Source organism: Porites lutea, chromosome 10, assembly GCF_958299795.1.
Source record: "Porites lutea chromosome 10, jaPorLute2.1, whole genome shotgun sequence".
NCBI classification, from domain to species: Eukaryota; Metazoa; Cnidaria; class Anthozoa; order Scleractinia; family Poritidae; genus Porites; species Porites lutea.
In genome coordinates, this window is record NC_133210.1 from 25,437,768 (window position 1) to 25,453,860 (window position 16,093).

The following is a 16,093-nucleotide window of genomic DNA, read 5'->3' on the forward strand; positions in this document are numbered from 1 at the left end:
GCACTAGTTGTGGGTTCGGGCTTCAGAGGTCATTTGGTCGGAATATACTAGAATTATTAGTGTATTATCTGATGCCAAATAAATGCAAAAAGTCTTAAAGATATGAAGTCTTCTTGTTTGTCTATCTGTACTAGTAGCCTTTAAGATAACGAAAATCGATTTTTCTTACATTGTTACATGTGATTCGGGCCCTTATTGTTCGAATTTTATCACATGTATTCGAATCTACAACGCTAAGAAAAAAAAAAAATCATGATCACGCGAAATATTAATTCAAAAAGCTCCCTTACCTTTAGTTCATAGCCACTCTGTGTCCTACGGTCGGTTTAAACGCCGTTTAGTCGACTTTCTTTCCATCGAATAGTGAACACTAAACACTTCTTTTATAGCGTTCAGTATTCGATGGAAAGAAAGTCGACTAAACGGCGTTTAAACCGACCGTAGGACACAGAGTGGCTATGAACTAAAGGTAAGGGAGCTTTTTGAATTAATATTTCGCGTGATCATGATTTTTTTTTTCTTAGCGTTGTAGATTCGAATACATGTGATAAAATTCGAACAATAAGGGCCCGAATCACATGTAATAATGTAAGAAATATCGATTTTCGTTATCTTAAAGGCTACTAGTACAGATAGACAAACAAGAAGACTTCATATCTTTAAGACTTTTTGCATTTATTTGGCATCAGATAATACACTAATAATTCTAGTATATTCCCACCAAATGACCTCTGAAGCCCGAACCCACAACTAGTGTGCTTGGGCTGCCTGTGAAGGAACGAGTGATGAAGCCCATAGAACCGCTTCGTGGGAGGCTCCCAAGGGAGTTCTCTGGATTTCAAGTGATGGGGATGATCGAAGGATTTTTTTGTGTTTGAAATTTTCCATTCCAGGATTTTTTGGGAAGGAAAATTTGGCGAGTAGTTTTTTGGGTGGCTTGATTTAAGTTGGGATTTTTGGGGGGATTTTTTTTACCCCAGTTGTTCGAACGCCGGTTAGCGCTAACCCAGGGTTAAATTTTAACGCGGGTTTCTTTTTCTTTTTTTTATCGAAAGCACTCTCTTGGATAATTTCCTCTTTTCTTTTTAGAGTATCCAATCATCAAATTGTAGGCAAAGAGAATTTAACTGAATTTGCTTTTTACGCTCTCATATCTGAGTTCAAATTTCGCACTAACCCTGGGTCACCTTAACCCAGCTTCTAACAACTCGGCCCTGAAGACTCGTGGTAGTACCCGCGTTTCCCAGCCGCAAACACAACCATTCAATCTGTAATTTATTTTTCATCTCATATCATTTAATGCTTTCTAAAAAAATTGGGGGGTTAATTATCGGTTCAGGGATTTCTTGGGGGTTTTGGTTTTTGCCCCCATTCGATCATCACCGTCGCTTGAAATCTGGAGTACCCTACTGGCTACCCATGTCCAGGATTGAAAGCAGATGCATGCTTTGTGGCAATAATTTCGTGAAAATTTTAAAGTTTATTAAGCTAGGGATTGTGGGTTAAAGCCCTCTGCGAATTTTACAGGATTTCAGTGGCTCAAAGCGATGCTGCGGATAGCGAAAATAGCACTAATTTACAAATTGAAAGAGTTTTTGTTAACACTGGTGTCTTTGAATAAAATGTGTCTCTTGCTTTGTGAAAAAAAAATTAAAAAATGTGATTGTTACACGCGTTATGTGTGCTGAAATGCTTGGAAATAGCGACGTGCGCGCGACCTACACGCAAAGTAGTTATCGAAAATTTACTGGGCTGAGTTGTTCAAAAGTGGGTAAGAAACCCTGGGGTACTGGGTACTAGTTATTCATACTTTCAGTCCCAGTCTTGGCGGGGGACGCCTGACTGATTTCAACATCTGCAATGTCAAGCAAAAAATTTCCCTCGCAAAAGTGCGGGTCTTAGAAAATCTTTAAAGGATTGTAATGGAAGATGTTTCTAATGGTGTCCATTATGACATCGAAATACCCTCAAAGTGTACTGGAATTTGACCACATGGTGAAGACTTGACTTTCGTTCCAATCGCCGTCCTGCCAACTGCTAATTAAAAAGAAGGTGAAAGAGAGCACTGAGTCGCATCCTCTGCTGCATATTTTACTACATGTACTATCCTTCTAGCGGAAGGGAAGGAACGTTACCTAGCAAAAGATATGTAAGTAACATTTTCAAAGAGAATTTAGAATGCTTGTCCATTTAAAAAACTGGCATTATATACCATTAATTTTTCATTTTTTTGTATGGACGTTAAGCTTTTCTAGAAAGCAATACTGCCATTTTTTAAACAGTAGTATCTATTTGCTTTTTTTATGTATCTAACTGTAATTTAAAATCGGTCAGTGTAAAATGCAGGCTGTGAACCCCGAACTGTCAACCAGGGGTAAAATGCAGACTAAGGATCAACTGCAAACTGCAGGCTGAGTAGCCTGAGAAAACAGCCAACATTTTGCGATGCCACCACTGGATGGCCGTTAACAAAACCCGGATCGGATTGCTTGGATCGGATCGGATCGGATCGGACTCCGGATCGGATCGGATCGGATCGGATTACGGATCGGACTAGTGTCTTCGCTTTTGGTGCAGAAGAATTATTTTGACAAAAGCTGCTTTAACAATGACACAGGTGACTCAGAATAAGAAAGCCGAGTTCTCACAACGTGAGTCTAACCGGCTCGACTCGGATTTTTTCTTCCGAGCCGCCTGTGTCACTAATACCAAAAAAATAGTTTCTCATGTATCACCAGGCTTAAAATTCACCATCAGCTTTAAAATCATCGCAAAGAATTATTTTCAACTGAACTGCACTGGGAAATTTTCTGTTGCATAACTTCATACGATTACAATTCCAAAAAGAGGCTTGGTCACGTGACGTCTCCCGAATCGAAGATGGCGGACAGAGATGTACGTATCTCTCATTGCAATGATTTTGTTTTTCTTTTCATCTCCACTCTCTTCTGAATTGGTCTTCTTTCTCACTGAGCTTGGATTGAATGCTTCTTTTCAGAGGAGACGATTAAGAAAATCGCGGTAATAAGCAAGGTACGATAGCGACGACTTGTTGTCAATAAGCGAATGACATCTTAAATGTCACCTCCGTTCAAGTAGGCTCAGAAAATAACGAGATCACTTTACAATAAAAAAAAAGAAAAGAAACACTAAATTAGTTACAGAAGATTGTATACATACTCTTCTCTCCGCCATCTTCATTCCGGGGGATGTCACGTGACCATTTTGGCGGGAATTTAAGGCGAATTGTCAGTCCAATCCGATCCGATCCGATCCGGAGTCCGATCCGATCCACAATCCGATCCGATCCGAGCAATCTGATCCGGGTTTTGTTAACGGCCCCACTGGATCCCTCGTGAAATGATGTCTGAAAAATTTTTTTTTTTAGCCAATCAGGTGCTCTAACCAGATCTGGGTAGTGTCACGTCATCAGTATGGAATTTCTGCGCTTGTTTCTCAGATGTCATTTCATGGGAAAGCCAGTGGTGGCATCTCAAAATTTTGGGCTGTCTTCTCAGGTTACAGACTGAGAGTATAAAGAGAAAAAAGACTGCTAGAAATTTGGGCTCAGAATGCAGACCAAACCTCAAATGTACTTTCAGAGGGGATTTTCATAGTTTTGAGTTATGATGTTCTATGAAAGTTCTGAACTACAGGGGATAAAAGATTCAGTGACCAAATGTGCAAATATACTTTGACCTCTAAGCAAGCACCTTTGAGTTCATGTAAAAGATGGCAACTGGACTGGGTGAATAACTGATGTCAACCTTTATATTTCTCCTATTTTGCCACATTGTAGTCTTGATTCTTCAATCTTTATTTTAACCCTGGTCGGCCGTCCTCATTCTTCTTCTTGCACTTACCATCCTTGACAGAAAGACTGTTAGAACTTTAGACTTTCTTATCCCCGGGATGCCCATCCCACAGATTTGGCACCACAATGACCACTCCCCCCACCCCACCCTGGCGTGGTCAATGTTGTTTAGTTGTCAGCAGAACTGATCCAGTGGACTAGCTTCCGGCATTGTTATTTTGGGAAAAAGTGGGAGTATTTGTAGTTCCTGTTGCTTAAGACATTTTTGTTTTGAAAATGGACATGGAAATGTTCCTTTTTCTGAACATTTCTATCCAAACATAGCAAGAATAGCAAAAATTCAACTCAGTGGATGGATGGCAGCTGCTATTTGAAGAATATTTGCTAGACTAAACATCCCTTTATCCTGAATTTACCGGGGAATGTAACAGGCAAATGAAGAAAGGAACATACAGTAACTTTTACAAAGTGAGCATGTCTTAGCTTGTCTTGAAGTACGCATAATTTTTAATGAATGAATGAATGAATGACCTCTCAAACCGTTGATGGTCATTTAGTACTATTCAGGGGTAAACTTATGGCCTTTGTACGAAATTTTGTGTTGTTAGCATTTGAATGAAATCTCTTCCCTTTATCCTGAATTTACCGGGGAATGTAACAGGCAAATGAAGAAAGGAACGTACAGTAACTTTTACATAGTGAGCATGTCTTAGCTTGTCTTGACGTACGCATAATTTTTAATGAATGAATGAATGAATGACCTCTTCAACAGTTGATGGTCATTTAGTACTATTCAGGGGTAAACTTATGGTCTTTGTACGAAATTTTGTGTTGTTACCACTTGAATGAAATCTCTTCAGCACTACTTTCAGATGGTACAATATATTTTAGAATATTATTAGTACAAGCTTACTTTTGCATCTGTGGATAACATCCTTTGGAAAATTCTATAGTTAAACTTTTACATGTACACAGTACCTGTCATTTTTCGGGTTTTTAAAGATTGCTTTTTCTTAACTTTACGTCTTGACACTTAAAGGCCAGTTTTTCTCAGACTTGAGTTTAAAGATGGATCATAGTTTTTTATGCGTAGACTAATATTTTGTTAAGGAACATAGCGAGTCTCCAGAAAACCACGCTTCAGTAATAATAACTTAAATCATCATCATATATAATCATATTATAACAAAATGCACTTTATTTGAGTGTCAAGGTATTTAGCACGAACGTACTAATTGGAGACACTAGTTTTACGTCTCCATCTAGAGACAGGATCGCCATTTTACGTGCCCATCCGAGCCACATGAAGGTCTAGTCGCTTGCAGTGCAAAGGGAGTACCTCCATTTCTCAGTTATTTTAAGACCCTGAGTATTGGTCCAGCCCTGGTAATCGAACCCACAACCTTCCTCTCTGTAGTCAAGTGCTCAGTGTTCTACCGAATGAGCTAATCCTGCCATTGGACACACGTTTTTTTGCATGCTCATCAAAGAAACAACCCCTTTAATGGCAGATTCACTGCATTTCTGCCAGGGAAATTATTCGTGATCAAAGAATTTTATCTTCAAAGTTCTATCTGGAACAGCCAAAAACTTGAGCTCCATTGATGCAGGCTCTCCGCGGTATCCTAAAATGAATCGTTGAACGATCTGAAACTAGGTGACAAAATGACAATAGTTAGGGTTATAATCAACCTGTTAGCAGAACCCTGCATGAATCCAGTAAGATCTTTGTTCAGCATGCTGAGTGCTGCCTGCTGCTGGGATACAGTTTCGAACCCAGGCCTAATAAACCTGCTTTTGGTACTGAGGGATCCGTTACGACCATCGGTTAATCAAGAAAGAAGGCATTGTTGGATTGGCCAATCGTGTTGCAGTAAGACGTCAAAGCGAAGTATCGATTGATTTCTAGAGAGTTCTTCGGGCATGAAGTTTTTTACCCGAGCGTTCGCTTAAACAACCAAAAGCCACGCGCGTTTGTATCCGTTCAATAAACCAATCAAATCGCTCTATTTCCGTTTGTTTTTTGTTTCTGTTTTGCTCGCGCGTTTTCATTTCAAGATCATACGAAAATCGCTCTATCAATGTGTTAGTCAACTTCATGATTTCTTCAGACATAAGAAGAAACAAAAAGCAAACTGCGGTGATAAACATAAAACATGACGTATGGTAGGAAAATGTCCATATTAATAAAGCCTGCAAACTAAAAAAAGGTCAAGTTTTTCACTGCTGACATTTTTATTTAGGGAAGGTTTTAGATCCTTAATCAGCAGATTCTCCTTTTTTTGCAATGGGTGTCCAACCGTCCTCTTGCCAAAATTCGGAAATGATCCCTGATTGTTTCTTTCATTAGTTACACTGCACATTTAAATTTCTGTAATTATTCAACGGTTTATACTTCTGAAGATGTATGTTTTAACATACGAAACGTCAAGTTAAAGTTTTCTTTCCGCTCCAGAAATGCGTTGATATTTCCTTATGTTTATCACCGCAGTTCGCTTTTTGTTTGTTCTTTAGACATGTTTCTTTATAGCTATTTCTAGAAGAAAGAGTGATAAATATCGGTCCAGTTAATAATTCAACGATATGACGTCATAGTGAAGTCAAGTTAAGTCATTAGTGTCAATCAGATTATACCTACAATCCTGGACAAAAGTCCTTCTTACAGTGAGAGCATAACAGTGAGTTCTCCGTGTATCACAAGAACTGTTCCACAAAGCAGTGCTTTCATTTAAAAAATCCATAACCCCTCCCCCTTCCCCACCCAATACAATGTCGAAAGATCAAAGAAATTGTGCCTTGACGGTTTCAACACTGTCCGTGGGGTGGGGGGATGGGGTTAGGACGTGCAGTGTTAGTTGCGCGCGGATATGAATTTAGCGTGTGTTAAAGAGCGTTCGAACTGTACAACTGTCCCAAGACTTTTGTCCATGATTGTAGATGTTGAGATTGTGGCAGATACATAATTTTCGATATTAAGAAGTAATTCGCGTATGGCTTTCCTTACTGCATTGGCTTCTAAAACTTAAATGTGTAGTTCCAAAAAATATCCATACCCCCCCTCGGAGGGCACTTTTGTTTTAGACCCCCCATCCCCCTGGAATTTCCATTCCAGGGGGTGCTTGTCATACCCTCCCCCCCCCACCCCCTGTAATTTCCGTAATTTTCCAACTCTGTTGGGAACCCCATTGATAGAATATTTCCTGTAAAAATGCCTTTGCATGATACTTTTATGCGAAAGATAATTGTTTCCGTGTTAAAGAGAGAAAGAATCTTTTTATTCATGTTAACACAGGGTCAATCTCAATTTTGCCTTCTAGAGGTCTTTCTTAGTTAACCCTTTAAGCCCCAATATCTACATACAAATTCTCCAAACTGATCTCCATACATTTCCTGTAAGAATTACTTGAGAGAATTTGATAAAAGATCATGGCATTTTCCCTTTGGTGATCATTTTATAAATTCTCATAACTTTATCTCTTGACAATGTATAGATATTATTGTTGGTAACTATTGGCACTTAAAGGGTTAACTATTAACGGTAAGTCACTGAGAACCATGGAGGCGATACGGCCGTACACGACACAAGTGATGCCATCTCTCAAACCAGTGAACTTCAATTACTTCAGTTAAAAACATGTTAGAAGAAGGCTTATTAGAACATGACCACATTACATTGAATACCAGATAGATAACCGGTAGTTTATTCATGAGCAAGCCGTGAAAAAGCACTCAGCCGACCGCAAATGAAAGATCGTCGATGAAAACAATAATTTTTGCTTTGAAACACCGATTAACAGTAAAATAACTGATAGTTTTCTCATCAATCTTACTCGGAGCCCCCCGAAAAAAGACTCGAGAGGCCACCCGCCACCCGTTCGAAAATTGCCTCCTAATTTCAGGTTTCCTGGAGGACCTAAACAAGCAAAGATGAAATTTTCTTTCTCTTTCTGAACTTGGATAAGGTTCTTAGTGGTTCAACTCCAGAAGAGTTCCAATCCATTTGACAAAGTGAGTGATTTGAAATAATCGCGATGAAGATTTGAAAAAACGTGAATTCATTTTTTAAGTGAGGTTTTCGCTGCTGTCGCTGTTCTCATGATCTGAAGGTCCCTATTATGCCTTGCGACTCTTTCCTTTGTAAAATTTTGTCTGTCAGCAGACAAGTCTGCCCCCAGCTCTACAGGAAGGCTGAGTCAACTGGAACGAAGGCCTGATATCTACACCGGTCTATTAAACTTTTTAGGCCTTTTTTTTACTTGCTGTACTTGCTGGGATTTCACTTACCAGAAGGTGGGACATGAAAAAATTAATTCTAAAAAAGTAACAAAATTTTCATTTTTCTCAGAATATTAAGATTCTTTCCACTGAAAACGCCTCGTGCATTAGGAAAGTTATGCTGGCAATGGGCACCGACGATAACACACACCAGTTTCAGTTTTCAAACGATAGGCCATTTGCACTATGACATCATTTTACTACTACGACCAGAATCCTCCAGGGTTTTGCTTTCTTGTGCAAATTAGAGCTTTTGTTATTTAAACCTCACTAGGATTACAAAATTTAAATATGAAAGGAAAAACGAAAAGGATTCTGGTCGTAGTAGTAAAATGACGCCATCGTGCAAATGGCCTATTAGAACGTTTTGGTAAACTTTCAAAACATTTAGTAAAGTAACAGCGAGTACTTTGCTTAGCTTTTGCAATTTTTACTCGTTTTACCGCGATGAAGGCTTAACTGTAGCATTATTTTTTCCAGCCTGTCTTAGTTATATTTTTATATTGCAGGTGTACCTCTACTGACCTATCTATTAATGAAAGGCGAACTCACCCCGGAAGAAATTAATGTGAATTCAATCGGAATGTTCAGAGCAGGAGTCAATACGGTAAACGCTTAATTATCTACACCTACACTAATAACTGGGCATATATAAACGCAATTTGCAGAATACAAAGACGATAGAACTTGCTTATCAGCCAAGCAAGCACAACAGTAGTGAGGTCTACTCGACGCAAGTATCCGGATATTTTTCAAAATGGAGATTCATTCCTCTGTTTTAGCCTTCGTTCCCCATGTAAACGGCTTTGTCGGGTACCAAAAACAAAAATGTGGAAATCCTTGAAAACGACTGCGGCTTATCGTTTACGTGTGTCCGGAAGAGAACGGAGGGTTTTTTGTGTGTTTTTGCACAAGATCAGTGTTACTAGTGAATTTTAAGGCTATGTTCACACAGGCCCAGATACCCCTCCCCTAAGTCAATATTAACACTCTTTCTCACTTAGGGCAAAATGTTGGGTTAGGGGAGGGGTAGGTGGGCAGTTTCCCAGAAACCTAAATTGATCAGTTCACACTATACTGTATAGTATGAGCGCCAAGCAACGGTCAGGGAAGGCACAAGTCGTTCATACACCGCCGCCTGGTTAGCTCATTTGGGAGAGCGCCGGTCTGCTGAGCGGGAGGTCGCGGGTTCAAACCCCGGCCGGACCAACACTCAGGGTCTTTAAATAACTGAGAAGACAGTGCTGCCTTTGTAAGAGGGTCTCAATGGGGTGGTGGCTTTTACGGTTATCGGCTAAAATTTTGGTTCTTTTACGGCTATCGGTTAATTTTTTGCAGTTACAGTTAACAAAAAAGTTAAAAATTAATTTCTTTTGTTTCAAAAAGTTAAATATTAATTAACCTGTATTTTTTGTATCTTTAAAGCAAAATAAAGGCCTTCGGATCATCTCGGGATAAAATAAGCTATTCTATTGAAAAAATTTTCACATTTGATAGATCAATATACTTTTATAAAGTATTCCACTTCTAATATTATTTTACACATAGAAATGGCAATAGTAAGCAGACACGCGAACGCCCAACTCAAGGCAGGGGCGCGACATTCCACACTAGAGACGGCTTATTCGTGTGAGACGGATTATCCGTTTGATGATTCGCGTCAGATAAGTAATACGTCTCAATTTGAAAATGGAATAGTTTTAATTTTGAAATGAACAATCCCCCTGACTTTATCCGTCAATTTTGAAGGACGGAAGATGGATTATCGGTTACAGATAGCCTGTGTACAGCCGCAACCTCCCCGCAGAAAAAATTGGAGAAGGGGTGTCTAACGCTGTGGAGGAGGGGGCGACTGTACACAGGCTAGTCTGGATAATCCCGTTCTAGCTCTCGTGTGAAAACGGCCAATAACAAAATTCCCGTGTACAGTGTTTTTAATGATAGCAAAGGACTGTACAAAACGACTGCCTGTCGTTGCCTTGTCCGTAGACCTCATTATTCCGCGCGGCTAATGCGTTTCGTGTCACGTGGTCCGAGCGAGTTCGCCACCGAAATGCCTTGACCGAGATTGCGTGGGAAGACGCCGTACATGCAGGGACTAGGCATGGCAATGTCTACCGTAGCGTCAGAGAAAAACAGGAAAATGTTGTTTATCGGCAACGTGTTTTACAAACAGCTCTGCGTGTTGTTTCACTAGTGTTTCGAGGGCACGACCCTCTGAAAATCGCAAATATTAATTCTCAGCAAGAAGCCCTCTTTCGCTATAGGAAAAATAAGTTCCCCGAGATAGCGGCGGAAATGGAGCCTAGGTCTTGGTCAACACCTAGCAGGCTATTCGCCTAACGTGCGTACTGAGTTAAAGTAGCCGGAAAATAAAAAAAGCAACCATAAGCGAGTTAAGCACCTTCCTTAAAATTAACAAATCTAGGGAACAACTTCTTTTACGGTTAACTCTTTTTTACCCAATTTACGGCTAACGGTTAAAATTTTTCAATTTTTACGGCTATCGACTAAATTTTTGGCCGTTTAACGCCTATCGGTTAACCCCATTGAGACCCTCTTGTAATGACATCTGCAAACTATTCGACTTTCTAGTCTGCTCGGATAAGGACCAAAAACCATAGATCCCGTCTCACAGCACATGCACTTATCTGGTTCTTGTAAGACGTAAAAGAACCCACACCACTGTTAAAAAAAAGAAGTGGACGTGGAGCCCGGATGAGTGCCCAGCCTTTCCTGGGCTGGGTGTGTTATCTGTAGTATATTACGGTACTTAAAGTTCAAGCTGTCAAACCTCCTTCACGATAAAATACTACCACTGAAGCTACAACCATGAGACCCTTGCGCTGAGTTTTTAGTAGTTTCGTATTAATTTTTTTTTTGAAAGACATGCTTACGCACGGGTACTTTGTTTTTTTACGAGTACTTAGCAACGGCATAGAAAAAAAACAAGAGACGAATTTTTATGTTTTTCTTGAGTAGCTCAGAAACGCGCTTTTCGCCAAAGAAATCGCCGTAGGGTTTAGACTTGGCCTCTTCCCACAATGCTTTTAGGCCTAGGCCAAACGTCGAACTTTTCATAAGACGAACCAAACCTACTGAGTTAAGTTCATGAAAAGTTCGACGTCTGGCTCAGTTAAGTTCGTCTCAATGAGTTTGGATCGTCCAACACGTTCTATCCGTCTGCCTCAGACGTTCTATGTCTGACCATCGTCTCCGGGACAAACTCCGATATCCACATGCGACGAACTAAACTAATAAATTAAAAATTTGTGTGATAGTATATCTGACTGGATTTATGAAAACATGGCTTCAGTGAGTGTCTAAAGGTCCTATGCTAAGTGCGTCCTTGGTATCAAGACTTTATAAATAATATTTATTATTTGGTATTGCGCAAATTAACATGGGTGACTGTCTGCACCTCCCACTGAGCTCTGCAATTATCATGATAATCATTCTCAGCAGAGGACTGATTCAGCTGGCTAGGGCAAATTAAGACCAAGGTACTCGCCAGTCAAGGCCTGCATTGAACACTGCTGCTTACAGAAGGGGTTGTGTCAAAACAGCCCCTCCCTACCCCACTAGTTTTGACCCCAAGACCTGATCCACCCATCCACTGAACATTAGGGCAGTCCCTGGGCTATCCAGCTGTACCGACCAAGACGTCAAGCCCCCTACATTTTTGGGCACCGGGCTGGCGTGGAGCCGGGCTGCGCCCGTCGCCAGGCGAAAACCCAGTGGCGACGTTTTAACGAAATCAGACAGATATATTTAGCCTTGTTCGAAAGAAAATTTACTACTGGCCGACCAAAATTGCGAAGCGTCCTAAGTTCGACGTCTGACCCAAGAGACGATCATAACTTAATTTGGGTCGACCCAAATTTGAGTTTGGTTCGTCCCATGAAAAGTTCGACGGTTGGCCTAGGCTTTAGCTAACCAAGACATTGATCCACTGTTTAAAGTTTATCTGTCCTTTCATTATAATCGTGAAACCGCAAGGCGTGCACACTCGTGCTCACAGCTTTTACTTTTTATTGGTCAAGTGTGTTCTCAACTCTGGTGTAGACCATACTTGGTGGCGATCTTCGGCTTCTTTGATTTACGAACGTTGCCATGGTCACCAAGTAAAGTTGAAAAAGGTGCATTTTACCCCTTCACACTCAAAGTAGGTTCCAAGTACACTTACATTATACTTACAGCTCTAGTGTGAAGACAACAAATTTATACTGTTACGAGCACAATTTATCATAGCCTACACCCTTCAGTCATTATTATTATTATTATTATTATTATTATTAGTATTAGTATTAGTATTATTATTATTATTATTCATTTATCTATTTTTCAGACATCTAACGCAATGGCTTCTTTATGATTTGGCCAATAATCCCAAGGTACAGCAGAGGGTTTATGAAGAAGTGCTCTCTCTCATTGGGCCCCACGGTGATTTTACCCCTGAGAGTTTTGCAAAATTACAGTACATTAAAGCTTGTGTAAAAGAATCCATGAGGTAATTTGGAAAAAACTGCAATGCATAACTTAATACAGAGTTACATACTTAGCAGCTTTCCCAAAAATCATGTCACCTACAAGCAGGCTCATCCCAGGTGGAGCGGATCGTGCTTGTTTTTTTCTCCCCCAGTCCACGCTATTCTTTGACGCCCCGTTGCACTTGAGAGTCTCTTCGCAAACTAAAAATTGTGGCACAAAGCGTTTCCGATTAGCTAATTTACTTTGCTTTCAGATCAAGCGAATGACATATTTTCACATGGACAATGAAATTTTCAGTTTCTTATGTACGTTTTCAATATTTAACCCTAGGCTCCACCCTATTACCTATATCTGGGTCCGTGTTTTAAACCAAGATGTAGTTCTCTCAGGCTACAACGTTCCATCAAATGTAAGTATTCTCTCATCGTTCTTCCTCATTTTGAGACATAATTCGCATTTTTTTCTGTTCTCTTTCTTCGATCATTGCTATAAAGTAAAGGTAAAGGCGCACACGAGCCAAAGGCCCAAAATGACTGGAGCTTATCCCGGTTTCCTTAACATTAAGCACGCCCAAGAGTATTGTTACTCCCCCCTGGACGGGATGCTAGTCCATCGCATGGTCACCCACCAGCAGAATGTCGCCGGTACCCATTTATACACTGGGAGAAGAGAGACAAGATGGAGTAAAGTTCCTTTTCTTAGGAAACAACGGAACTGGCGAGGCTTGAACCTAGTACCTCTAGATCCGGAGTTTGAGGTGTTAAACTCAAGCATCATATTTTCAATTTTATTTTTTTAAACTATAGTGGAAAGCAAAATCTCCAACATAACCACAAAAAGGAAGAGAGCATGACATCTGCTCGTAGAATCAGGATTTTGGAAGATTGTCAAATCTCCAGTCATAAAGTTCGGTCGGTCAGAAAGTTTTTCCCTCATCAATAGTCAGGCGTGTTAATCAGCTAACCATACGTTTTTCCTAGCGCGCCCGTTTCAAAAAAGCGGACCATTTTCTTCCAAAAAAAGGAAAGAAAGAAAGAAGCAAACAAACTTAGCAGCATCCCATTTTATCATCTATACCTTTTTTCTCTTTTTTGCAGACTGTGGTTCTTTATAGCAATTACCTGCCTGGACGATCAGAAGACTTGTTCCAGTTTTCTTTGGAATACAGACCTGAACGTTGGCTGAATGAAGACCTTGGGAAAATTCATCCTTTTGCTAGTCTTCCGTTTGGAGTCGGTCCTCGTATGTGCCTTGGTGAGTTTATTCTTAAATAGTTCCCTTAAAATTATCTTAGAATTGGAGAAACGTTTCGATCTTCTGTTTAATGCTTTGTTGTGACTTTTTAGTTTGTCCTCTATAGCAGAGGCTAAGTAAAGTTTATTGCATTCCAGGCCGCCGTATTGCTGAAGCTGAAATTTACCTACTGGCCGCAAAGGTAATAAATAAATAAATAAAGGTCTTTGTTGTTCTTTAAGCAAAAATACATGTTCAAAACCAAGAACACTTACATTAAAAACAGCAGGAAGAATTATAAGGCTTAAAAAATTCAATGGAGAAGCGTTGAATTTAACATTCATGAGATCCACATTACATTAAATAGCTACTCTGTATTTGAAAAATAGCCTATTAAAAAAATTATTTTTAAAACACAGGGTATTAACCCAATGGAGTTTACTGCTAGGAACTCGGAGGCGCGCTGAACTTTCTTTCGTTTTGGGGACGGAAGGGTACAGCGGGCGTGTCCCAAATTCATTTCCACCCCTAAAAGGTACCAATTCAGTAACAACTAGTTATATAACTGGCATAAATACGTTTTCAGATCAATAACCCTGGGCGATAACCTTAACGCAGGCCCCTAAAAGGTACCGAGACAACTCTGGTAGCAGTCATTTGAGGTCTTAGCACCCTAAGCGGTATCAATCCACAAGTTTAAACCCCTAAAAGGTACGACGAGCACCCCTGCCACCTTTATAGGGAGTACCCCCCACTCCCCCCCCCCCCCCCCGCCGGGCAAGAGAGTATAACGGAACAGACAGGAAGTCTCAAGGCGTTGGCCGGGATATGTGAATTTCAAGCTATTTTTAGTGGTTGTAATTAAACGGAAGTCTAATTCCTGAGACGTCCGCATATCTCAATCAAGTCCAGAAATCAAGTTCTCGAATCAAAAAAAGGGAGAATGTTATATTTGTAATGGCGTCTGTTGAATTCTCTCTTAACAATGAAGAATAAAAGTTTGCGGACCTCTCCAGAAACCAACTTCTGATTAATTCAAGCGTTTAATAATAAAAAAATAACTTGGATGATATTCACATTTCCCAATTTCCAGAATGGACGTTTCCCTCTGTCAATTGTTTTTTTCTTTTTTCTTTTTTTCGAGGTTCCAAGTGATGCGAAAAGAGCACATCCTTCCCCACATCATGCGCGTCTTATTTTCTCTTGGCTTGCTTTATTTGCGCGTCGTCGTCCTTACTTTCTGAGAGCCTGTCACAAGCTAAGGGCCTGTTTACATGGATGTGGGGGACCCCAGGTAGGTGAGGTAACCCGCTTAGGTGGGGTAACCCGCCTGCCCATATAATCTCTCATTTTAATTTCATCACGTTTATATGATAGGTGGGGCGACTATATGAGAGCCTGTGGATTAGGCAGGTTACCTACCTAAGTAGTAGGTTACCGCGCCTACCTGGGGTCCCCCACCTCCATGTAAACAGGCCCTAAGTAGCGTCCCTTACCAGGGTGACCTTGATCGATTGATAAATCGATACTGATTTTTATTGATTGACTTCTCCGGGTTAATATATGTAGTTGACGTCAACGTGAGTATCGCTTTTGCACACGCGTCTAAAGTACGCGTCATCGAAGAATGGTTTTACGTTTTTCACCCCTAGCAAAAAAAAATCAAACTTGGAAGATCTTGTGTTTTGGTTTTTTATAGTTTATGATTTTTAAAAATGATATTGGTAACAGAACTTCGAGTCTGTAATTACTCGTGGAATTAGAAAGGCGGCACACATCAAAGATAAAAACAACGATGCTACAGTTTTAAGCTCCCTGACGGTGCACAAATTTCGAGTGAATAAATTAGTGCGATGTGTTTAGTAACTATTAAGATCAAAATGATAGGAATGCTATTGAACTTTGTGCACCGTCAGGTGCTTAAAAACATACAACAAAGCAATCTGACAGGTTTCATAACCGTTCCACTCTGTGAACTACAGTATGGGGTTGATTAAACAAATTGGACTCCCGCTACGCGGTCGTGCGCTTTTATCAGTCACAAAGACTTTTGTTCTTGGGCCATCCGGGTTTGTCAGAAATAAATCACAATGGTGATAAGCATTGCGAGCTTTCGCTATATAAACTTGACGTTTCGTATGCTAGTCAAAAGTGATCTAAAGTGACCGTTACACTCACTCGTATTCTAACAGACCGAATTAGCTCGAATTGGACTCCACTTTGACTTGATTGATGATCTCCTCTTGATCTTTATTCATTTGTACATTTATGTAAATTACT